At 46.2% G+C, this 25,600-nt stretch overlaps 1 long non-coding RNA gene across 1 annotated transcript; it reads left to right on the top strand.

The window, feature by feature from the left end:
* The first annotated feature begins 22,727 nt into the window (after positions 1-22,727).
* On the top strand, positions 22,728-24,233 carry LOC133104305 (uncharacterized). The gene is made up of 3 exons (XR_009703522.1): positions 22,728-22,787; positions 23,099-23,267; positions 24,194-24,233. It is a non-coding gene; the product is annotated as an uncharacterized LOC133104305 (long non-coding RNA).
* Positions 24,234-25,600: the final 1,367 nt, after the last annotated feature.

Here is a 25,600-nt window from a genome sequence, read left to right as displayed (position 1 = left end):
TGTCTGTGAGGGTGTCTCTGGATGAGATCAGCATTTGAATTGTAGACAGAAAGATCACCCATATCAACGTAGGTGGGCATCATCCAAGCCTTTGAGGGCCCGAATAGAACAAAAAGGTAGAAGAAGGGCAAATTTGCCCTGTCTGCTTGAGTGGGGACATCCATCTTCTCCTGCCCTTGGACAACGATTCTCCTGGATTTTGGCCCTTTGGACTTGGACCAGGACTTACTCCCTACTTCTCCGGCTTCAGGTTCGAATTGGAACTACACCACCAGCTCTCCTGATGGCAGGGCTCAGCTTCCATAATCATGTGAGCCAATCTCTCATAATAGACCTCTTTCTTTATATACCTACATATATATATGTATACATATATATATATATCTCCTCTGCTTCTCTGGAGAACCCTGACTAATGCATGCCTCTTCCAGGGGAAAGATGACCAGGGTTTGGACCAGGGTAGAGGCAGAGGGGGACATGAGAAGCTGCAGTTTAGTTTGACAGGACGGAATTTTCCCTTCTCTCGCTGAACGCTTTCTTAGTCGTGCCACGGATTCCCCCCCCCACCCCGGCCCCACCTCCCCTGACAATCAAGTTCCCACGGGAGAGGCTCTGTTCCATTAGAGGTATATCTTTGTTAATGCCACACGTGGGCAAGGCTCAATCCCCGCAATTCTCAGTGGGTGCAGATGTAGGCGTTTCCGTGGGCAGGCTCCAAGGTGAGTTTAGCCTGCAGACAAGGTGTTAAAAATATCTGAACTTTCTTTACAGGAGCTCGGGCTGTCTGTTTGCCCCCAGTGCTCTCTGCTGCCTTTCACACCCTGTCAGTTTCACTAATTTCCATTATCCGGTTTCTGAAGAAGACACAGAAGGTTCATGTGAAGTAGTGTTGCTAACTCTACTCCATACCAGCTGGGATCCCTATTATACAAATAGGGATCTTGTTAACCCCATTTTACAGACGGGGGTAAATAAAACTGATTCAGAGCAATGAAATGACTCACCCAAGGCCATGTGGTTCTTACTTGCTGATTACAACTCTTGGCTTCAAAGCTCTCTCCACTCCCGTCTACTGGGTTTGTAGTTGCTGAGAGTTGAGAGAGAATTCTCCCTATGCCAGACAGATGTCATACCCTGCTTGTCAGTAGATGATCCCAGAAACCGAGTAATAGACAAGGGCCTGTGTTTGTATTCTCTTCCAGCTCTCCAGTAAAGAAAGGAAAACATTCACCTGTGTGCTCATCATTTGCACCGTAAGACCCGGGCAGCACGCGGCACGGTCCTCCTGCTCACAGCAAAGCTTTCACAGAACGTGTGCACTTACGTTTCCCCAAATGAAGGGCTTCTCTCCAAAAGACTATCTGTAGCACATGTGTGGTTGTCAGCACTTATTGTTACATTTTTACACCCAAAGCCCTGTACCTTCTTACTCCATGCTCCTGCCTAGCCCTGGTCCTTGAACAATCCTTAGACGGTGGTTCTTAGTAAAACTTGTCATATTCAGAATTAAATTTCAGTGACTTGATGAAACCCTTGCTGGGGAATGGGAATGCAACAGAGTTGGAATTATGTTCTCAAGTGTTCCTGGAGCCTGCCCCAAGTATCAAGGCATTCAGAAATGAAAAGGCATTTGCCCTCTGTGGGTTTCCAGGAAAAAAAGACACTGGGCAGTCATTTACCTTTTTCTACAATTTCCTAATTTCTCAATCTGTTCCTATAGCAACCCTAATAGGGAGTGGGTTGCTAGAAAAACATTGGTTTCTACAGAAACAATTTGTTTTATAAGAGAAAAAGTTTACTTGGTAGCGCATGAAATCTAACATTAGGATTTTGGTTTTGTTGGTGGATTTTTTTTTTTTTTTTTTTGTCAGCCTGGAGAATATTTCCCGAGCCACCTACAGACGTATGTTGCATCTTCAGGCTCACATTTTCATCTCATAGTGTGTTCTCATATGGATTCTGGATGGAGGTTGCTGAATCTTAGTCCCTAGGGATCTTTACTAAGAATATAAAATAAAATTTAAAAAATTAGAGCACTTGCATGCTTATATACAAGGGGAAAGACTAAATGATCTCTTGAGACTTCTTTTTTTTTTTTTGGTGTAGCAATTTGCTGTTTCTCTTGACTTTCTTGTGAAAACCCTGAGGGGTTTTTACTAGAATCAGATAGGTGGTTTTGTTGCAAGTGACAGAAATCTAACTCAAAATTGGTTAAGGAAAAAAAAGGGGAGGTTTCTATTAGTTTTCATATTTTAGAAGTCTGGAGGTTTCAGGTGAGGCTGGATCCAGGGCTCACTAATGCCTAGTTGCTTTCCCTCACTCAGCTCTACCTTCCACTGTGTTGACTTCATTATCAGGCAGGCTCTTCTCATGAGGCTCCAGCAACTCCAGCCATATCCTCTGCAGCTTCCAGCTAAGTGTCTCCAGCGGAAAGGGAGCACTGTTTTTCCAATAGTTCCTGGAAAGGTCCTGGGAATGACTCTAACTGGACTGACATGCCCACCCCTGAACCAATCACTGGGGATCTGGGGAATGAAATGAGCTGATTGGCCAGGCCTGGGTCAGGTGCTTACCTGTGGGGTCAGAGGTGAGGTCAGCACCTCCCAGCCCCCACGGACTCAGAGAGAGGGAAGAAATATTCTGTAGAGAAAAATCAGGAGGCAGAGCTAGATAAAAGGGGGGTTGGGTGTGATCCAGGCCCCAGTCAGTCACTCCAGTGGGTGATTCCAAATTGCTGGAGTAGACCCATTTCACCACATGCTGAAATTAGATGGCTGGACCTTAAAAACCCACTTCTTCCCAGCTTGGGCAGAGAGAAAGAGAGAGAGAGAGCCAGTTAGATTTTCCCTTTCCCAATCATCTCGTTTTTCTAATTAACCTGCTACCAGCTTCACCTCGAGAACATCTTTCAAGATTTTTTTTTTTCTCCTTCTGAAGGGAGTTGAAAAAAATCAGAATACATTTGCATGTTACCTAAAACATTCTAAACCCGTGTCTTATCTTTGTCACTGCACAGCCTTTTCTTTTCAGTGTTGGTAGCTGTAAAATTACAGTCACCTTCAGCCTCACTGATTCCTTCTTGAAAAGGTTATTTTGGACAGGGGACCAAAAATCATTTGGAAACACAGCCTAGGTCTGTTTTTCAATTGTCTTTTTATCCCAAAGTTCAGAGATTTCTAGAAAATCATGTCTCAGCAGAAGCAGCAAATAAACAATCTCATGTAGTCTTTTGGTGGAGGCGGAAATATTCCCTGAGATGACTGAAGGTGTGAATTATTTCAGGGAGGGTGTTAGTGTAATTACTGTTGGCCAGTAATTTAAATTAACTGGATTTCCAGGGTTTATTAAGAGCTTAAAATAGGATTGTTAAAATTCAGAGAGCGTTTTAGTTTGAATTTAATTTCTGCTATGGGGGTTCTTTCATTTTCAAAATGCTATGTTTTCATTGTCATTAGTTTGCAAAGATATTTAAAAGTTTAAAATATCCTTAGGATTTTTTACCCTTGTTAATAAATTGGGTTAATGATTTCCATGGAGATTACTTCCAATAAAGCTCTTGTATTTTAGCAAGGAGCTCTCCTGTTGGGATCAGATGGGAATCGTTTGAAACCTTTAATCTCAAGATAAGACTAAGTGTTTCTTATGAATGAATCCCTGGGTCTCAGCGGGACATTTGAAAGGCCCTTCAGGATAGAAAGGCTTGTGCTTCAGAAGAGAAAACCTTTCAAGTAAGGCTCACAAGTGAGGGACTTTGGCAAGCCTGGTTGTAGGAAGTGTGCTCGTGTATGTGTGTGTGTGCATATGTGCAAATGCATGCATGCATTGGAGGTGAGAAGAACTTGTGTTCTGCTAGGTGAAGCTGTCCTTTGTAATACTGAGAATGAAGGCTGATGTTCAGCTTGAAACTCACTCCAGAGTCCTTGACATCAGGGAAGATACACAGAGTCACCCGGAGAAGCAGGGACCAGCGCTGTAAAGCAGGGACCAGTGCATCACAAACCTGGATGCACAGCCACATCGCCTGGGCATCTTGTTCAAATCCATGCTCTGAAACAGTAGGTCTGGGGTGGGTCCTGGGATTCTGGATTTGTAACAGACTCCCGGTGACCCCTGTGCTGCTGGCCCATGGACCTCACTTTGAGTAGGGAGATTGTAGATTGCTTCTTCATTTTGCCTCGATTGGGAAAAGGTCTGAAAATCATATTTTGGATTCTACCAGACCTTAGCAGTGCTGGCTTTGGTGTATCTTGGGACTTTATGTCACACCAGAAAAAGAAATCCCATTTGAAGGGTAAGGCCCAAACACCGTCTAAATCAGAACTGCGAGATGATGTCTTAATCCTGGCGAAAGAATCCGGCTGCAAATGGAGAGAGAGGGAGAGAGGGGACAGCTCAGCAGTGATTCAGACAAAACTCATCTTTCAAAGCAGGAATGGAAATGAAGCCTGTTGTTCCTTCAGAATTTCTTTAAGAATCTTTCTCAGCTAAGGAGACTGTATTCCCCGAGGGGGTGGAGATGTTCGGTAATGTCTTTGTTCATTTAGCTGAAGGCAGATTTCTCTGTTCTCCTTACTGGGGATGATCTTGTACCTGACTCTTTAGATAAGAGGAAGCCACAGTGAAGCATTTCATCAGAATTCTTGATGAGGTGGCAGATTTGGAGGGGAGAAGGCAGCGGGCACCTCTGAGATTCTGGGTGAATCTCAAGGCAGGCAGCCTGTATCGGCTAGCTACTGCTGCATAACAAGCCACCCCCAAACTTAGTGGCTTGAAACAGCAACCCTTTTATTACTTCTCATGAGTTTAAGGGTAAGCTGGGCAGTTGTGCTGATCTCAGCTGGTCCTGCTGATGTGTTTGTGGTCAGCAGGTGGGTCAGCGGCTGGGGGCTTGTGGTCTAGCATGGCCTGGGCTAGGATAACTCAGACTCAGTTTCTTCCATGTATCTCCACGTTCCCCACAGTTCAGGCATGTTCTCATGGTGGTGGCAGTGGTCCAAGAGAGAGCTATTGTCCCAATCATGCAAGAGGACGAGCAGCAATAACCACATGCTTTTCAGGCTCTGCTTGCATCACACTTATTAATATATCCCACTGGCCAAAGCAAGTCATATATCCAAACCCAGCATCAGAGAGGGAGGGACAACAAGGTCGGGGCAAAGAGTATGGATGCAGGGAGGCCTTTAGTTGGCGCCACTGGTAAAATTAATCAGTTGCACAGCCCTGATTTAAAGCTTGAGCTTGAGCCTATAAATCTCTAAGGACAGGAGGGACGATTCCATTCATTCACTCATGAAACATTTACTGTCTTTCTCTTATGCAAAGCACAGGCTCGTCAAACTTAGCTTGGAAGTTTCACTTGCTCCAAGATCCACACCCACCTAAATTCCACCTCCCAATTGTCTCCACGTGGAAACCGTGAAAAACTTTTGCTCACTCCTCTGGGGAGCTGTGGGGCCTGTGGAATCATAGTCCGTGGAGTGAGGGAGAGGGTCCCCTTCCCAAAGTCCGTGAGGGCAGCAACTGCCCAATGCCATGAGATGCCTGGTAGCTGTGAACAGAGCCTACCTGCCATCTACTCCTGGGGCTGCTACCTTTCAAGATAGAAGGACCTGGTTAGAATTCAGGAGGTCTGTGGTCCACTGAGGCCCTTGGGTTCATCACCTATGGATCCTGTTTTCATCATTATCAATGCAAATAGTTCTTTTTTTCACAATTGTGGGTTTTTTTTTCTTTTTTTGATGGATTTAAAAGCACCGTAAACCCTAAAGTGCCATGAAAATGTAAAGATTTCTTATCATTTTGTGTAGGAAGGAGTACCCAATGTACCATCCTAGTTTGGTAGTTAAAGATGTGCTGGCACACTGGCTGTGGACGGGGGTGAGGTGAGGTGGGCTAGGGGAGGGGGGAGAGAGTAAGTGCAGATTTCCTTGGTGTAAATACTCATATCATGGCTGATTTCTACTGTGGTTGCCACCAATGATTTAATAACCTGTTTGTAAAATTCTTGAATAGGTAATAATCAGAATTCCTGGATATTTAACAACTTGCCTTCTCAAGCTGGTAAGAGCTAGCTCCAGCTCACCTGGGCCATCTCAGGTAACAGACAGCCTGGATTGGAACCAGATCTGCCTCTTACTCTCTCTGTGATTTTGCGTAAATGCCTAAATTATGTCTGTTTCCTCATATGTAAAATGGGGATATAATAGTACCTGCCTCGTAGGGTTGAAATAAAGATTAAATGAGATAATGCATATGAGGCATTTGCCATATAGTAAGTGCTCAATAAATGGCAGTTACTATTATCTGTGCTATGTATCTTGGTCAACTGATGGTGCCAGGGTCTGAGTGGACACACTCTCACTGCAAGGTTACCAGTCCTGTCATCTGAAAGTTGTGGGCTCATCTCTTTTACTGCCCAGGCCCATTTTAAGCATCCAGCCTCTTACCAATCATTCATTCATCTTCTCTCGCAGAGCTCGAAGCACTCCCCTTGGGTCAGGCTTTTTACAAACAGCATCCTACTTAGTCCCCACAGCAGCCCTATGAAGGAAGGATACTCTCAATATTCCCATTTTACAGATGGGACAGTTGAGACTCGGGGAGGCTGAATAAGTCTTACAGCTAAGAGTAAGGAGAGGCGAGATTTCAATCTACTTGGGTCCTTGGGTCTACACCCCACTCCTACTTTTTCAAAAGGAAAAACTTTTTATTTAGAATAATTTCCTGATTGTCTCTATTCTTAATTTAATTTCCATACATAAGAGTCACCTTTTAAAGTATGCAACTGGATTTTTAACATATTCACAGGGTTGTGCAACCATCACGATGATGTAATTTTAGAGCATTTCCATACCCCTAAAAAGAAAACCCAGACGCCCCCTCTTCTCCCCAGAGAAACATAGAGACACTGGACATATCTCTGGGCTTCCACAGAAACCACCCTCCATTCAGCCAGCTGGGCCCATGGGTATGTGTGTGTGTGGGGGGTGAATGGGGGAAGGAGTCAAGCAGAAGCGTTTTGCTCACATCCCAGGTCCCAGAAAGCTTCACCTGATTATATTGAGCTATTTAGTCTCCCCTCCCTCCCAATGCGAAGAGGGCATTTTTAATTATTTCCAGGGCTACAGGCCATTCTCATTTTATTGCCTTGTCATCCCTCCAATCCCCCCAAACTTTCTTGGTTTGGGGGGAAAGCAGGCACGTGGAGGGCGCTAGTCCCTCCTTGCCTTTGTTAAAGCTTCTGCCCTCTTCCCTTATTCCCTCTGCCTCCTTTCAAGGTCTCCTTTCAGGGGCTCCTTCCCGTCTTCCACTATCATCTGATTTTAGGCACCAGGATGAAGGAGCAGTGATTGGGACCCCCTAGTGTGTCAATCAAAAATAGAAATTAATGAGTGGTTTTTCCAGACAAACCTGGAGGCAGCTGTTTGGTACTTAAAAATCAGGCTGTGTTTAACCACTGGGGGGAAAATATGTATCAATTGCAGTCTGATCATAGTATTGTCTAAACAGCCCTTTGAATTTGTAAATGACATGTGACACGGGTATTTTTAGCTCCTGTTATTCAGAAGCTCAACAGTTCCCCCCAACTCTGTGTTACACATCTAACGCGATAATCTCTGGTTCTGTTAGTTTCACCTTCCTTTGGGCTGTTAAATATGCAAACTGCGTTCATCTCCCTCACCTTCCAGACCTTTTCTTTGTTCCATGGTGGAGGTGGGTGTACAGGAAAAAAAAAAAAGGTGGTTGGGTAAAATAATTTATCTTTGGTTGTTTTTGAGGCTTGAGATTCTTTGATTTGAAGACCCAGTGGTAGACCCATCACAAGACTCATGAAAGGTCTTCTGGGACCCTCATCCCAGTGCCCTTCAGTATTATTTCCTGGGTTGCACATTTAGACTTAAAGGCCAGTGCTTGACCTTGTTCACAAACCAAGACTTTTCTCTCCTTTGTGGGCTGCAGGCCCTTTCCTAGGGAAGGAAGTCAATGACTACTTAGTAAATGAATAAACTTTGGAACCAAAGTGCCTGAGTACTCAGAGTGCTTTTTCTTCTTTCCTAATTGTAAGTAACCCAGACTTCCCCATTGCAATAGTGTTGTGAACAATATCATTAACCCAAATAATAAGAGCTGACTACGTGGCAGGTGCTGTTGCATGTGCTTTATGTGTACAATTCTTTTATCTTCCTGTGATCACAGGTTTCTCACCCTCAGCACCGTTGACATTTGGGGTTGGATAATTCTGTGTTGTGCGGGGCTGCCCTGGGTATTGTAAGATGTTGACAGCATCTACTGACCTCTACTCTACCCATTAGCACCTCCGTCCAGAATGACAACCAAGTATTCTTCAGACATCATCAAATGTGGCCTGGGGGAAAGGGGTTACCTGCAGTTGAGAACCACTGGAGTGTTTGAGGGGGCAAAAAAAAAAAAGTAGAAGGAAAACAGTAGGAGAAGGAGAATTAGCGACATAGGAGTGAAACCAACACAGAGGAAAGGCGAGGTATGAGCACAGAGGGAGAAAGATATTGGGAGTTGGGATCAGAAGCCCTGGCCTTGGTTCTTGGCACTGAATTGGCTGTGGGCACCCTGGGCAAGTCTTTACCTTTCCTGTGCCTTGGTTTTCTCATCTGTAAAATGGGCATCTGCAGCCCAGGATTAGTTGTAAAGAGCAAGTAAATTCCCTGTTGTGAAAGTGCAATGCAGATCCAAGTCATTCTTTTCACTGCTACATGTGTTAATGACACGTCTGTACACTCAGATCAATTTGCCTCTGTCAGCGTCAGCTGGGCTATGGAAAGAGGAGACTCCTGAATTGAGTGTCCACCCTGTGACGATTAGTAGTACAGCATTGCCTTCTCATTTATGATCAGAGAATAATTTGATTAAAAGCAGGTTTAGATAAGGAACACGGCAAAACACTTGGTGGGGCCAGCCAGAGGTGAAAGAGTTTTTGTAGAAGGGAAAATTGATTTGGGATTTCCAGGTCTAGGTGCCTCTGGATTGCCCCTTATTCCTTTCTTCTTTTCTCTGCAGAATTCAGCTGCAGGAACTTTCAAGTAGTTTGGAAAATGCAGCATTGAAAATTACACTTGGCAAGTATGGCTTAAGAAGCAAGAAATAGAGCATTTCTTTATTAAAAAAAAATCTGTTTCAAGCCCGCCTCACTGGTTCTTGGGGCTCCCTGCACCACTCCCACCCACATCCCTAGGGTAGAGAAAGCTTTGGGGGCCTTATATAGCCCGGAAGGCCTGGCCAGGCCTCTGGTCATCTGTCCACACGTCTTAGCCCTGCCAATCCCAGGTCTGCTGCTTCCTTCCAGCTACTCTTGGTCAGACTAAGACCCTGTGACCATTCCTTTCCAAGGGCACGACACACACCCACCCACCCGCAACATGGCTAAGGTCCCAGACCCCTGCTCTGTTGAAGGACCACAGTCTCAAGAAATCTTTTTAGGTCATTTCTCCCACTCCTCTCCTGCGTTCCTCAGGGGCACTCATGTCCTCTCCTGATTTTCCAGGTCATATGACTGAATCCCGTCCACAAGCTGTTTGTCCTTTAAAAGAAAGCCAGTGGCAAGATCGTCTTGCAGACCCTTCCAGCTTTCACTCTCCTGCAAACTCCCCCTCCTCCCTTCTCCCCCCAGCCCAGACAAGGACGCACAGAACTGGCCTTGCTAGAATGGGGGACAGGAAAGTGAATACACAAGGAGAAACCCAGACATTAAAATTCCAAAAAATGGTCCTGCAAGTTATTTGTCATCTCCTGAATTCTTGGCCCGCCTGGGCAAGGTTCCAAAGCGTGCAAAACCATCCAAGGCTAGAGCCAGGAGGTGTGGACATGCTGACGCTTAGCAGATGCTCAATGCACGTTTGGTAAGTGAGAGAATGAATGGGGCTTTTTTTCTAAGTTAGAAGGGTCTGCGGCCCCAGCCTCCTGTGTTCCATGCCCTCAAGTGGAAATTCACCCAATGGGTAAGATGTGGGTTTTGACATTCCCCCCAGCTACCTTCCTCATGAAACAAAGAGCCTTTTTTGTTCCCTGCTGTGCTGCTTGGTACAAGTTGGGGAAACTGCTCAGCCATGCCAGAGGGGCTTTTGCTTCTTTAATATAGCATTGCTGCTCTGACATTTCCCCAGCTCTCCGTCCCCCTCGATCTTCCTGGTTGTCAAGGAAACAGTTTCCTGGACAACCTGTTGACTTATTTGGTTGCCGAGTTTGTATTATCCAGTGTGGGGAGCTGTAGTGGAGAATTTTTTTTTTAATGTCACCAAGGTAACCGCCAGCAGCCGCTTAATTATAGTTTTAGGTAAAGATGAATTCTCTTTTGCAAATGTTAGTGTATTTTTGGGTTGGGGGAGGGGGATGGAAAACCACCCAGAGATTAACATTCTCTAATTACATGCTTTCAGTTGTGGACAGTTCAGTTTTATTTGCAACTAAACTTGGCTTCATTCAGGATTAATTTTTTTTTCCGCTAAAAAATAAGGAAAACAAATATAACAAGGAGGAAGAAGGAATCAGTTTGGTAGGAAGCGGGCACTGAGTGTGGAGGGTATGGCTGAAATGTAGGCATCGCTAAAGTGATGTCACTAGCGACTGTTTCCTGAAATGTGAATTTGTTTGTGAATCTGAGAGGTAGTGCGGTGTAGTGGTTATATACCTGAGCTCTGGAGCCAGACTGTCTGGGTTCAAGTCTCATCTCCAGCTTGCTGGCTGTTTGACCTCAGGCAAGTGACTTAACCTGTCTGTGCTTTAGTTCCCACAGCGGTAAATGGGGAGGTGGGAAGGAGTTAATCTTTGCTATAGGTGTGCTGTGAGGGTTAAGGTGTATTTATTAGGTCCTTAGAAGAATACCCAGCATGGTAGAGGCACTCTACAGGATCAGCCATAATTACAGAGCCTCCTAGTAAGCCATACTTTGCATATGATGGGCTACTGAGGAGGGAGAGATTACTTTTTTTTTTAATTAAAAGATCAAACTTTTAAGGAATTTATGAGTAACCTCCTTTGACCTGTGTGTAACTTTGTTTTATGCTCTCTCCTTGGCCGCATGGTATTGATCAAACCAAGAATCCAAGTGGAGGCTTTGGGAGTTACCTAATGTTCCGAGAGTTTGGATTTGTTCTGGGTCAGCTATTTGGGAGACTCGCAGATTTCTTGGACCCCAGACGGCTGGGGTTTCAGGAAGTCCTCGGCCGTGCTCAGCCTCCTGCACCCAGGCCGAAGAAACACAGTGCTGAGGAGTGGGCTGCCTTGGGGGTGGGGATGGTCCTCTCGGTCGTCCCGCAGACAGGTGAGCCAGAGATGATGGTGATGACCCAGTTCAGCCCACAGCGGGGCATCAGAGGTCTAGATGTGTGAGCCCAGGCTGGCCTTCCCTTATGTTCCCAAGTTTCCATACCTATGAAATCAGGGAGTTTAAATAGATGGTCTCCAGTAGTTTTTCAAAGTTTAAAATACCGTGATTCTATAGGGGAAAAATGAGTCACAGATCTGGCATTCGCACCCAGGCCGCTCTGACTTGGAAGCCTGTACTTTCAGCCACGGTCCTAAACTCCTGCTGTCCCGATCGTTACTGAAACCATGGGCTCTGCAGGCAGAGTCCTTGGGTTAGAACCTGCCATTTTCTCATGGAGCCACCTGGGCAAGTAATGTGTCTGTCCGTGCCTCGGTCTCCTCATTGGCCACATAGAGTCAATAACAGTACCTACCTCTCAGGTTGTTGGAACAGGAAATAAAGACTCATAAAGTGCTTCTAACAGTGTATTCCTCCAATAAATGTTAGGTATGTTCTAATTACTCGATTACACCGTAACAGTAACTGTTCATCTCAGCTAGTTGGTGGCATAGTGATGGCAGAAATAGTTAACATGCAGCCGGGCATATGCAGAGTGTTGTTTGTATATTTTCTCACTTAACCGTAATCATCATTATACAATGCTTCTAGAATAGAGTTCCTACATAGGTTTACGTATCATTAGTCTCATTGTTTTATAACTTACACTGTATAGGCAGGTTTCTCTTCCTTCATCTTTATAAGTCTCCCAGGGGGGCCCTTTTGAAAAAAAACCTCCTTCATTTGAAATTCAGCTGCATGGGCCAGCCCCCATCAGATCTGCACGCTAAGACCCCTGGGGAATATTTGTTTTGTGTGTTTTCTCCCTCTTCCTGTGGATTATGTATACTTTCATCATTTTAGAACGAAGACCTGAATAGCAATGAACATGTCGGTCCAGAGCGGCTGGAGCAGTTGAGTTTGGCATCAAATGCCCTGTACCCACTGGGATGGGTTAATTAAGGTACCCAAGGTTGCTTCTTAGGTCAGTGGCTTCAGAGCACGTGAAGAGCACGCAGTTACCCGGCTCTGTCTGTCTGCCTGCTCCCCACCCCACCCCCGCCCCATATTTTTTATTCATTACAGTCTTTCACGAGGAACAGCAATCAGGAGCACAAACATGATATCCATCTCTGCTCACTCTCCCCTCCAGGGACCACAGAAGGTTCTTTCTGGGCATTGAAAATACATCTCACCCATTCCTCCATCCCATTTTTTAAAAAGCCTCAGTGTTAGATTGAAAAGCACACATTCCACCGGGATGATTGAAGAAAGGTAATTACGTATTATTAAATGCAAAAAAGAAAGAAAAAGAAAAAAAGTGGTTCTGTGCAACACCCCTGTGGCTTGGCAGAAATGAAAATAGCAAGGTGCGTAAATGGTTTTCCTGCCAGTGGGATGAATGGATGCTTGATTTGAGGTCATCAGCCATGGAGACTGTGTTCAGTGTGAGGGGGTCTCTGAGGACTGGGGATGGATGGCTCCATTGTCGGGGCCTTTGCGAGGACTTGGGCTGCGGAAGGGAAGGGAGGATGGAGTTCACAGAGGAGCTGCCTTCTTGTGTTTCCCTTGGCTCAGAAGGTGGGCAGTCTCTGTGTCTTTGGACAAGTCACCTAACCTTTCTGTGTAAGGGAATAATAATACCTGACAATCAGAATCATTTTATTGGTTTCCAGGTGCTTTAGTGCAGAGTGGAAATAAGCTTGGGCAGGAGGGCCAAAGTGCCTGGGTTGGAATCTTAACTCTGCCTCTTATCAGCTGTGTGACCTTGGGCAAGTTACTTAATCTCTCTGTGCCCCCATTTCCCATCTGAAAAACGAGGATGTTAATGATATATACCTGTGTCATAGTTGTTGCAAAATGAGTTAATGCTTGTGCAGCAATTAGAACAGTGCCTCGCAAGTACTTTCTTTAATGTTGGTTATTGTTATTACATCTCTTCCCATCACCAATATTCAAACAGATGAAGGCAGTGAAACTGGCTCAGCTTCATCACCGAACTGCAAAGTGGAAAAAACCAGCATTTAAACTCAGGGCTTGGGATTTGAAATCTTGTTGAATTTTCTTTATGCCCTGCAGCTGCCTTCTGAGAGAGTTTTTAAAACAAATAAACAAACAAACAAAAAACCCAGCACTGGTGATAGCTTGGTAACCAGGTCTAAACCCAGAGTTACACACATGGTTAGATGACTGCGGGTTGAACTTGTAGAACCCGCCTTCCGGAACCTCTGCTTTTCTCTGCAAAATAGACTTTGTGATGAGGACATTGACCCAGTATGGCTCAGGTACAAACAAAACCAAACGGCGAGCGGCGGGGAGGCCAGAATTAACCAGGCCACTGTCCACTGACCCTGGAAGGTCAGAAGGTTTGGGACAGGAGGTGACCTCCCCCCTTTATCTTCCCATAAGAAGCTGGCAGGTGAAGTTCAGTTTTCAGAACTGCCAGGTTCTCCGGGGTGTCCTCCTTTTTGACTCTGGAAAAGGAAGGCAGCTCAGACTTTTCCAAGAGGGGCTTCCTCAGCTAAATTCACAAAGCGCATCTGCTGGGCATCTACCTGTTCTGCTCTGCAGAACTCGAAAGATGGCCGAAGCCTCTCCTTTGAAACAGAGTCATGAGGGCCTCACATTGCCTTTTGATGAGTCCCAGGCTGGGGTCGAGGATGAAGGCAACTGGTGAAGTCGGAAGTCTGCCCCCTTGGATGGCTGTGAGCTACAAAGAAGGGAAGACAGCCTGGCCATTTACTCTGGGATTTACCTCTGTACCTGCCTGGTCCCAGGAGGCTTACGTATTGACGAGTGTAAATGCTTTCCTTGGGCCCTGTGAGTCAGTTTCCCGGGGACCTGGACACTCTGCACAGCTCAGGAGACTGGCTCCGGGGAACCAAGGATGCTGTGCCCCTAGAAAGCTGCCCCACCTGCACTCTGCTTGGGGTTGTTTGGGGTCTGGGTGACAGGAGTGTGGAAGGGAACCTGCCACTTGTCTGCTCAATACACATCGATGAGATGCGGGTGAGAAAACTGTTAACATTTGGAGGGAGTTCACTTTGTGTAAGTGCTTTATTCATATAACAAACAGTGTGGAGTGCTGCTGGGATGCTCTTTGCTTCCCAACATCCATCCTTTCCTTCCTTGCTAAACAAAATGGATTTTATGCTGTGTGGCAACATGCCCAGCTCCGGGTGAATCATGCTTGGTTTAAGGCTTATACCTTTTCTGTTTCTCATTTTTCCATCTTCCTGTGAAGCTGTGGATGGCTGTGAGGCCCATTTTAGACCAACGAAACCTATGTGGATGTCTGTTCTGCTGGCTTATGAGAAAGCTTCATTTTCTTAGATAAAAGAAGTAGATACGGGTGGCATACACCTCTGTCATGCCTTTTTTGTGCCTTGCCTGCAAATGTGATGGTTGGAGCTGGAGCAGCCATTTTGTAGCCATGAGAGAAAGGCCAAGTGTCTTGTTATTCAAAGTGTGGTCTGAGGGCCAGATTGTTAGAAATGCAGAATCTTAGACTCTACCCCAGATCTACTGAATCAAAATTTGCATTTTAACAGGCTCTCCCAGTGATCTGTGTGTACGTTAGAGTTTGAGAAGCCCTGCTTGGAGAACCACAAACACCTCTGTCTTGATGTTGTTGAGCTGCTTGAACCATAGCCAATAAGAACCAACCTCTGTGTTTTTGGTCATGGGTTTTCTGTTACTTGCAGCCAAAAGCATTCTTAGCTGATATAAGCACTTAAAAGTTAAACAGGCTTATGTGAAAAACCACCCTAAATTACCCAAGAGCCCTATGAATGAAGAAAGGACTATTATTATCCTCATATTATTTCCTAGCATAAGACAGCTGATGACCTTGGTGAACCCAGGTCAGCCTGGCCCCTGTACCCGGGCACTGAAGTGGGGTGCTGTGCCACATTTTCCACTGGAGCCCTGATGGAGGCATATCCTCTAAGCCAGCTGCACAGAGCCATCACTGCCACTCAGACAGGCCTATCCATCCTTCCACTTGCCCTGAGCTCAGATCTGTACTCAGCTGTACCCTATTTGTCTTGCTTTGTATCACTGGCCTTTCTCTTCCCTCATAATCCTTCCATGTGGCTATTGCTCCCCAAGGGCACCCTCTTGATGTGTCATTAATTTCAGAGTTCAGGGGAGAGTCCAGTACCCTGTGATCCCCCTCACCCAAGGCATATAAGCCTTTCTCATTTATCACCTTCGGGTTTTAAAGTCGGAGACCACTGCTTTAAGGAAGTGCATAAGAATCACCTGGGGGAAGGGACAGACACATTTAAAATCCAGATTCTGGGGCCATAATGCTCGGAGGGTCTGAGCCAGTAGGCCTGAGGTGAGGCCCGAGGAATCAGCCTTTCTCGGTGACGGCTCCCCAGGTGCCTCTGAGGGTCACACCTGGAAGAGCGCTCCTCTGAGCTGGGAAAGTTTGGCAGAGAGATGAGGGTGGCAGATGAAATGTCCTTCCTCCTTCTTTCTCACATTTTCTACAGCCGCTTGATTAATGTGTTCTTTGGGTAGTTGCAGCCCGCTTGGTGTTGGCTGCATAAAAATCCATGGAAATTCTCTGTGAATGCAGTTTTCCTGGGAAGAAAACAATCAAACACCTCTGTACTGCCCCCAATTCAGGCAGCTGAAGTTGGTGGGTGCGTTCCAGCCCTAGGCAAATGTTTGGAGATGGGGTCAGCTGGGACTCATCTGGGTTGGATGCAGAATAGGAGGCCCATTCTGATGTGTGGTGTCAGGCGATCAAGAAGTGAGGTCAAGAAGTTTCGAAATTAGGAGGGAAGAGTCTTGGGGTCTGTGTGAGGCAGAAAGGCCCTGCAAAGGAAACCATGCCCTAATCCCTGGAGCCTGTCGGTGTATTACATTATCTGGCAAAAGGGACTGCCTATGTTGTTAAGGTTATAGACCTTAAAAGAGAGATTAGCCTAGAGTACCCGGGTGGGCCCAGTCTAATCACCTAAGCCCTTGAAAGCAAATCAATGTCTCGAGCTGGAGTCAGAGAGATGCCACAGAACGTGAGGTCAGATTTGAGGCCTGAGAGGGACTTGAGCTGTCGTTGCTGGAGGGGCCACATGAAAAACAGGAGGAGGAATGCAGGCAGCTATTAGGAGCAAAGACCAGCTCTGGGTGACAGCCAGCAAGGAATGGGGACCTCAGTCCTACAACCGCAAGGAGCTGAATTCAGCCAGCAACCTGAACAAATTTGGAAGTGGATTCTTACCCAGAGCCTTCAGTGAGGGATGCAGCCCTGCTCACACCTTGATTTTGGCCTTGTGAGACCCCAAGCAGGGGACCCAGTCCAGCTCACCTGGACTTCTTACCTACGAAAACCATGAGATAGTAAATTTGTGTTGTTTTAACAACACTATGGCAGACATAGAAAACCAACCGAGTCCCATTTCAGAATTCAGGAGAGGACCTTTGCCATGACGTCATCTCATTCTGACCCTCCAGTCTCACCTGTCCAGGTGGGCTCTTAAGGAATGAAGTCATAAAGCACAGGAAAGTCCCACCTGCACCTCACATGCTACCTTGGATTGTTATAAAATCATTTTTCCTGGCTTTGTCATCCTTCCCCACTCCTCTCCTCCAGGCAATATTTTAATGTATTTCCTTTCAGTTATTTTTCTAATGCATTTTATTCACACATTCGAGATGTGCAAGTTTGTATCCTGCTTTGCTCCCTCACATGAAATATTCTCACATCACTGAAGCCTTTGCATAAACCTCACTTTTAATGGCTGCCTAATAATTCATCTGATGGAGGTACTGTAATTTACTTGTCCATTCTCTAATTCTTGGCCTTCAATTTATTTCCTTCCCTCTTTTCCCCAATTATCAATAATTTAATTTTTTACCTAAAGATCCCCCAGCATTTTATATGAAACCCTTATCATAGATTCCCAGAAGGGGAATTACTAGGCCAAAAGGCACAAAATTTTTTGAGGCTCTTGGTACAAATGCTAAGTCACCTCCAGTTTCTGGGCACCATCTAAGCCCCTTAATTTTGCTCTCTAAGAGTGGGTGGGGCCACCTCTTCTCTTATTGCCTCTTCCACTGAGCTCTGCGGGGCTGGGCACACACCGGGTGTCCCACTAGCTCTGGCAGCTTCATCTTGTTCTTTGTCATCCTCATGGACTCATTACGACATCTGATCTATAGACAGAAAGGGAAGGCACTTGGGAAGCCGCGTATCACTCACCCCATCTTGGAGACTCATTCTGCCGTTAGCCTTTGTCGGAAACATGAATCCCAGCCCACAGCCTTCGGTGTGCACCAAATACTGCATTTTTTTGTTATTGATATATTTTTAACCCACTTCTGCCTTCTCTGAGCATTGGGCTGGTGGGAAATCCGGTCTTGGTCATCCTTGGGCTTTTTCTCACCTGGTTCTGTAAAATGTCTTGGGGGGCATCTCAGAAAGCAACAGGCATTGTGTATGGAGGGGGCTCTCCTAATTACCAGGTATCATCTGAGAAATCCCTCCTTTTGTCTGGAAGCTCTGCTGCCTCCAGAGAATGGAATTCTCTGCGAGGAACCCTACTTCGTTGGAGTCCCGCCAGACACGTGGAGCGGGGCAGGGACTGCCACTTTGCAGGGCTCTGAAGCCCCGGGATGTCTTCTGTCTCTAGCTTTGCAGATTCTTTCATCTCTCTCCTTGTCTTGTGTTTAGTCCGTTTGGGCTGCTGTAACAGAATGCCATAACTGGGTGGCTTAAATAACAGTTATTTCTCACAGTTCGGAAGCCTGCAGAGTCCAAGATCAAGGCACCAGCAAATTCAGCGTCTGGTGAGACCCCACTTTCTGGCTCACAGATGGCCGTCTTCTCACTGTGTTCTCACGTGCAGAAGGGGCAAGAGGGCTCTTTGGGTCCCTTTTATAAGAGCACTAATCCTGTTCATGAGGGCTCCACCCTCATAACCTAATCATCCCAAGGCCCAACCCCCTAATGCCATCACATTGGGGGGTTAGGATTTCAACATATGAATTAAGGGGAAGGGGGACACAAACATTCAGTCCATAACACCTCTGAAACCCATCGCCCTTTCGTTGCGGCTAGAGGACATCCTGCACTCCTCTGCTGTTTTACCTGACTTACTAAAGGCAGAAAGAGACTTTGCTTTGAGGCTGCTTCTCTTCCCACCCTGCAACCCCTCCCCCCCACCCCAGGGCAGGAAGCACAGATGTGTCTCTGTGCCTTCCAGGAACAGGACCCGCTGAAAAAGGTAGGAAGGAAAAAAGCCACAAATTAATTTTTCAAGAAAAATTGTTGTCATTCTCGATAAAGGCTCTGAGAAGTCCTGCAATAAAGAAACTTGTCTAACTTCCTTTAACCCAGTTTTTCCCCACTTATTTTATCACAAGGCCCTGCCTCTTTCTTACCGTTTCATAATTTTCTTCAGAGTTGTGTCAAATGCACTGGAAAATACTGGTTTGACCCAATCACTGTATTGGTTGACAAATGAAGAAACTGATACTGGGTAGATCATTTCACCCCATACCCATAATCTGACCCCTATATGAGGCAGGACATAAATATCTATCATCTGAGAGACTTTTCTAGACAGGGTGAAGTCAGTCAAGCTCCTTTTCAGGAAAGCCACGTTTTTGTTCCGTCAAGGGCTCACTGTTTGAAGGCATCCCATTTAAATTCTTTTTTACAAAGCAAAGAATCCAGTTTATCACTTGTGTATCTGGATCTCATGTTTCAGCTTTTGCATCAGCCTGGACTGTGGGTGTCTCAGAGGACCTGAGAAGCCATCGTAGAATCAGGGACCTGACCTCGCCAAGCCTTGGAGCCCAATTTCTCTCTCTGAAACCCCGAGTCACATGGCCTTCATTGCATAGGGGGTGTCAGTCTGCAGGGCTTGGCAACTGCTCTCAAGATGTGAATTGTTGATAATGTTCAAGGAGACAGAATGTGACAGATAAAGAAATATCCTGTCTGAGGCTCTCTGAGAATAACTTTGACAGTGGGGAGGAGGGAGCGGAAATAGAATTTACTGAGACTGTTCCAAACCAGAGAGTGAGATAGGTGTTTATTTAAAGATTATATTTACTCTTTAAATAAGTAATACATGCCCAGGACACAAAATTCATACAAAAATGTAAACATGGAGCGTCTCCCTTCCACATCTATGTCCAGCTCGCCCATTACCCTCCCAGGAGGTGACAACCATCATGTCTTCTTGTGCCCCCTAATGACATCCGATACACAAATAAGCAAATATGCAAATTAGGTGAACAGAAAATTAGTTCACTACACATACTGTTCTGCACCTTGATTTTTTCGCTAGAAGATCGCCCTGTGTCTGTTCATATAAGGGCTGACTTATTCTTTTTTTATCTGCTGAATAAATTCCACTGGATGGATGTGCCATGATTTATTTAATTGATCCCCTCTGAATACAATTTTACATTGTTGTTTAATCTTTTTACACTTGGTCAGTGGTTCTCAGATCGGGGTGATTTGGCAGTGTCGGGAGAGATTTGGCAATATTGGGAGAGATTTTTGGTTGTTACAACTGGAGGGGGCGATGCTACTGGCTTGTAGTGGGTGGAGGCCCAGGGATGCTGGTAAACATCTTATGATGCACAGGACGGCCCCACCACAGAGAATGGTCCAGCCCACAGTGTCAGTCGTGCCGAGGCTGAGAAGTTCTGTGCTGGGTGATCTCTCCAGCGTGTAGGTTGGGCTTGGGGAGTCAGGAGAGAGTGAAGCGTCAAGTCCAAAGTCACAGAACTGGAGCAAATGCTCGTGCCACGAGAATGCTTCCCTTTTCGGAAGGAGGAGGGGAAAGCTCCCGAGCGTATACCCCCTCAGAGTCTAGAGGAGACATGTCTGGACCATCCCCAGGGGGAAGGGCTCCTCTTGTCTCTCATGTACTGTTTTTCCCCCTAGATGCTGCCTGGGAACCCCAGAAGAGTGGGTAGAAGATGCAATTATCCTCAACAAACCAAATGCAGTCATTAAACAGAATCTTGAAGCTTTTAATTACCAGCATATTAGCATGTTACAAATGGGGAAGCAGCATTTCGTATATCATAGCAGAGGCATCGGGAAGAAAAGCCTATTTTTACCCCTAATTAAGAGAATATTATGGAATAGTTAGAGAATTAATTGTACTCCAGTACATCTTTATAAGGAAGATAATTGGATAAAGATTGTTTCTTCCCTCCCACATCACAATATTTGTGGGCAGATGGCATTGTTCGGGCTGAGACAGTGTGGTGTATCAACACATGCCATCTCCTCCCTCAGAAGTATTTAATACGTTAATTGGCCTCCTCTTCGCAGGATATTATTATGATTATTTACATCTGTGCAGCACTTTATAGTTTTCAAACACGTCCATGTGCACTATCACGTGGCCTCATATGGGATGGCCAGGAGATTATTATCCCCTTTTGACTGATGATAAAACAGCTCTGAGGGACCGAAGTGACTTGTCAAAGGCCAGCAGCTTCAAACAGGTGCAGCCAGGATCTGAACGTGGGCCCACCCCTGAAACGTCGACTTCTGGACTGTGGGTGATTCTTCATTTTCTCTGCAACCTGGATGGTCCGGTGCAGCCCCCATCCCCAGTGGATGTGTGCAAAACATCCACTGGGAAGGGGGTAAGATAACGAAGGGGGTAGGGGGTAAGATAACGAAGGGTTGGGGCACCACCTGTGCAGTCAAGAAGACCCAAGTTCAAATCCCAGCTCTGTCACTTTTGGTTGTTTGACTTTGGGCAAGTAGATGAATCTCTTTGAACCCCAGTGTCTTCACTGTAAAAGAAGTATCATGATCCTTATGTCGTGGGACTGCTGTCAGGATTCAAGGAAATGGTACCCATAGATGCTCAGCGTGGCTCCTGGGAGGAGGTGGATCACAGCTATCGTTACTCTGGCCTGAATTTGTGGGCTCGTCAAACGTTTCTGATTGTATCTGGGCTTCACGTGTGCACACAGCAGTCCCAAACGTGGGTGGCTTCCGTGCCCATGGTTTCTGACGTGTCCTCTGGGCTGCTGCTTGCCTCTAAGCCCTGCTGGTCCTGCCCATGCTGGGGAGCAAGTCCCTTTGGTCTCTCTGGCCACCAGAGCTTCCCTTCTTCATGGTAACTGGTCAGCCCAGCAGCTAAGAAGGGGATGGGCCCTGCCCTTGGGAAATGCTCTAGTGGGGGGATGGCCACAGTGGGCTGCGGGGCCCCCAATGTGCACTGTGCTCTGGTGGGGGGCACGTCTCTCCAAGTTATTCCCACAGCCTGTGCCTTCTTAGGGGAAGCCTGTCACCAAGCATGGGCTCACTGCCAGATGCTCATAGAAGCCGGCTTTTGAAAAAAGAAAGCTTTATTGCCAGGTGACGGCAAGGAGACAGGAGGCAGGGCTCAAATCTGTCTCCGCGATCCGGGGTTTGGGACAAAATGTAAGGGTTTAGGGGAATTTCAAACCCGGAAGCTGATCGGCTAGCCTCTAATCAGTCCACATAAGTGACTCGTGCTGCTGGAAGCCAGATTTTCCTTATTGACGGGCTTCTTGCTTCGTAAAGGGCTCTTGGTGGCAACATTTCTATTCTTGCCGTATTGCCGTAGACTGAAGATTCTCAGTTCCAGGGTCATGGCGACATGGAGACAGCCTGGAGACGTGGGTTCCTGTCTTGCACATGTGCTGTGCTGTCTCTGTGAAATAACTCAAGGTTTGGCAAATCAAGAACCTATTTAAGGAGGCAAAACCAGTTTAAGCTGGTCAATGTTTTACGTGCGAAGCCCACGTGGTCAAGGCCACCTAACTAAGGTGGGGTCGAGTTCTAGACCTCGCGCTGTCCAAGAATAACGCCTTCCTTTCGAATCCCAGGCTCCGCTGCCGAGCTAGATCCCTTCCTTGAGATGAACTCTCCAGGAGCCTACCCCGGGTGGCAGTGGTTCTTGTCTGCCCAGAATCCCTTCCTCTTATTTCGGTAAACAAACCTCGCTTTTATTGTAAACCAGTGGTTTACAGGGGAACTACGTGTTCTTCACTGTCAGTCTCTGTGGTTCAAGAAGGGTCAACTTCAGGGTGGTCCAGGTTGAGAATGGCAGCAGCATCTGGGTTCTGGGTTTTTGGGTTGTGAGGTCGGTCCTGGCCACAGCTCGGGTGGCCTATGTTGAGGGGCGCCCACGGCGAGGAGGGCTCAGCTCGCGTGTGGAAGGCCCTCGCCTACTTCATCATGCTTCCTGGGGTGGGAGTGACCCTGCTGATCTTCTTTCTGAGTTTGCAGCATGGAGGGCATAAGAGACCAAGTTCATAGTCTACCCCCAACTCTGCATCAGGTTCAAGCCCTTTCCCTGGAGACTGTCACCATACTCTATTCCATAGCTCTCATGTGAGTCTGCTTCCAACCGGCAATGAAGATGAGTAAGGAGAGCCTGGACCACAGCACCAATGGTTTGGACCATCACTCTGCACATGGACCAGAAAAGTATGTGGGACCTTAAGCTTACCTTCTTTACTTGCATCAAATTATGACCAGTAGACTGAGCTTTTATCCCTTTGCTTATGGCAAGTGATGGCTTAGATAAATAACTTAGGTTGACCATGAAAAAAAAAATAAGGGTTACCTCCAGACCCTTGGTTCCAAGAGTGGACACATGATCAGTGAGAATGCTTGTTTTCCTGGCCACAGATTGATTTACGGATTGGCATGTGACCCATCAGGCCAATCAGAGCCAATCCCAGGACTTTTTAGGGAGTTACTTGAGAAGGGATGATCTTTCTGCTGTTTTTGTTCAGCCGATAGTGTGTACATCTGGGACCGTAGAGGCCATTGTGCCAAGGACATGGGGCATGCCTTCTGAGAATGAAGCCAACACAGAGGATGACAGAGACCAGACATGGCCAGAGACAAATTCCTGATTATATCATGAACACCTGGATCCATCCATGCTTGAAGGCTGCAAGTGTGAGTTGAGTTTCAATCATTTGCAACCAAATGAGTCCTGACTAATTCAGGGTCCCACAGCTGCCCCTAGCATTTAAGCTTCTCTCAAGCCTTCCCCTCCAGTCCACAAGAAGTGCTGCAATTTGCCTGAATTCCATTAATGGGCTGACTTCAAGTTCTTTTCACAGGCAGCTAAAAAAATAGATGCCTTCAAGAGGGGGATGCAGAGAGAGGGGAAAGAAAAAAAAAAGTCTCCTAATTTTCAATGCTGAATCTCTCCAGCCTGGCTGAGACACTGTCTTACATTTTATTAGGCTTCTTTTCCCCATTTATTTTCCAAGACCATCTTTGAAACTGGCCATTTTCAAGAGGAAATGACCTAGATTATTTTTTCATGATGGCTGCCCTTTTGCAACCTGGCAGATGTTTAATTAAAATTTTTATTACCTCCTAAAGTTAACATAGAAATTCATGTATTATGGCAGCATAAAGACCCATCTTTGAAACTCTCCCTTTATACCCCAGTCGAGAAAACTATCATTAGCCACATCCTAGCATCTCCTCCTTCAGCATCTCTAGATAGAGCTGGTGCTGTTTGTACAGCCCTGAACTTCAGCTCAGACACAAACTCCGTTATGATACTTCTCTTGAATGCCCCCACCGCCCGGACACAGCCCCAAGCATGTCTTCAGTTTTGTTTTGTTGTTCCCTGCCCTGAGCCCTCTCTCAGCACCTGTGACGCTCTGTGCTCCGGCTCGTTTATCTGTCTGTCTCCCTTTCCAAGCTCCTTGAGGACAGTGATTCTATCTCCTTCATACTAGAGTGTATAAGTATTTTGGTCTGGATTTTATTCATTGGCTATCTCCCCTCAGCTTAGAACACTACCTGGTACCTAGTATGTGCTCAATGAATACTAAATGCATTTCTGCATCCCTCATGCCTTACAGATGGCTTAGTACAGCAGATGGATGCAGGACCTGTAAGAAGGAAAGTTGTTTCCAGTGTCCCCAAAACCATGTTCTCTGAGGCACGTCCATCGTGGGCTCTTCTCCATCCGCTCAGACACCAGCTGCCTTTCTTTTCATTCATTCATTTCATGTATCCCCCAGACATTGGGGGTTTGATGCCTATGCTGTGTCAGGTGCAAATGGACGAACATGTACCTGATATTCTACATGAATGCATTCAATCTTCACCACAGCACTGTGAGGAAGGCACACTGCGCCCATTTTACAGACGTGGAATCTAAGATTCTGAGAAATAAAAGAGACAGAGATCACCAGATTTAAGTGGTGGAGCTTGGATGAACCCTCTTTTTCTCCAGTTGTCTTACACATGCATCTTATCTACCAGCTATTATAGCAGTTTCTGGAAAAGCAGAAGTTGGTGTCTTATATTTTGAGGGAAAGACGTGGTGAGGCCCCCAGTGGGCTCTCAGGAATAGACAGCCAAAACCTCATTGCATGTGTTGCTTTGCCTTTTCTCCCTGCAAGGGGGACCCAGTCATCTCACCTTTTCTGGGAAGCAAAAGCCCCTCTGTGTTTCCTGATGGACCTGATTCTGAACCTTCTGGGCCCCTAGCGAACACCATTAGCTGTTCCTGACTTCAGGATGGAAGAGATGCCAAAGGGGCAGTAGAGCTTGTCACACTACCTAGAATGTAGCCACTTTCAACAGAGTTAATGTGAATATAACATACCATTATTGCACATACATAACTGTACATGACGGTGCTAAATAATTCAGAGAGGAAGTTGGCAGCTCAGTGCCTTTTAATAGTAAATAATTCAAGTACTCTTTACATTTCCCCCACCCGTAGCTCAGTCTACCTGCCTGCTGTGGAGAGAGAAGCAGGAGTTGGAGAATAAAGAATGCAAGGACCAGGATGACTAGAACATTCTCCCCCATGTATGTTTACATAGTGTGGTGGGCAAGACGATTTGCACTTGCTCTATGATTTAGGGGCAGAGTACTTTGGACTTGCAGCACGCTGGCTTTTGTGACATATTTTAAAGAGCAGGGGAAACAAGACAACAATTTCCCCAGGCATTTACTCTGATTAAAGACTAGCAGGTGTGCCATTGTGTACCTATGCCTTTGTTAGCAATTTAAGTCTCTCTCAGCCAGCTGTTCAAAGTGAGTTAGAGGCTTGAGAGCTGTGGGTGTCTTGAGCAGAGCAGCATCCTGGTATATAACCAAGGAGTCAGCGTTCTACCTTACTAGCTATGCAACCCTGGGTGAGTGATGAAGCCTTCCTGTGCCTCAGTTTCTTCTTCCATTAATGGGGTCCATAATAGTACCCCCATGGGATTATCAGGAAGACCAAATGGGAGTATGCATGTGAATAGTTTAGC

Source organism: Eubalaena glacialis, chromosome 13, assembly GCF_028564815.1.
Source record: "Eubalaena glacialis isolate mEubGla1 chromosome 13, mEubGla1.1.hap2.+ XY, whole genome shotgun sequence".
Classification (NCBI taxonomy): Eukaryota; Metazoa; Chordata; class Mammalia; order Artiodactyla; family Balaenidae; genus Eubalaena; species Eubalaena glacialis.
The sequence above is the reverse complement of the archived record's forward strand: the minus strand, read 5'-3'. Positions and strand labels throughout refer to the sequence as shown.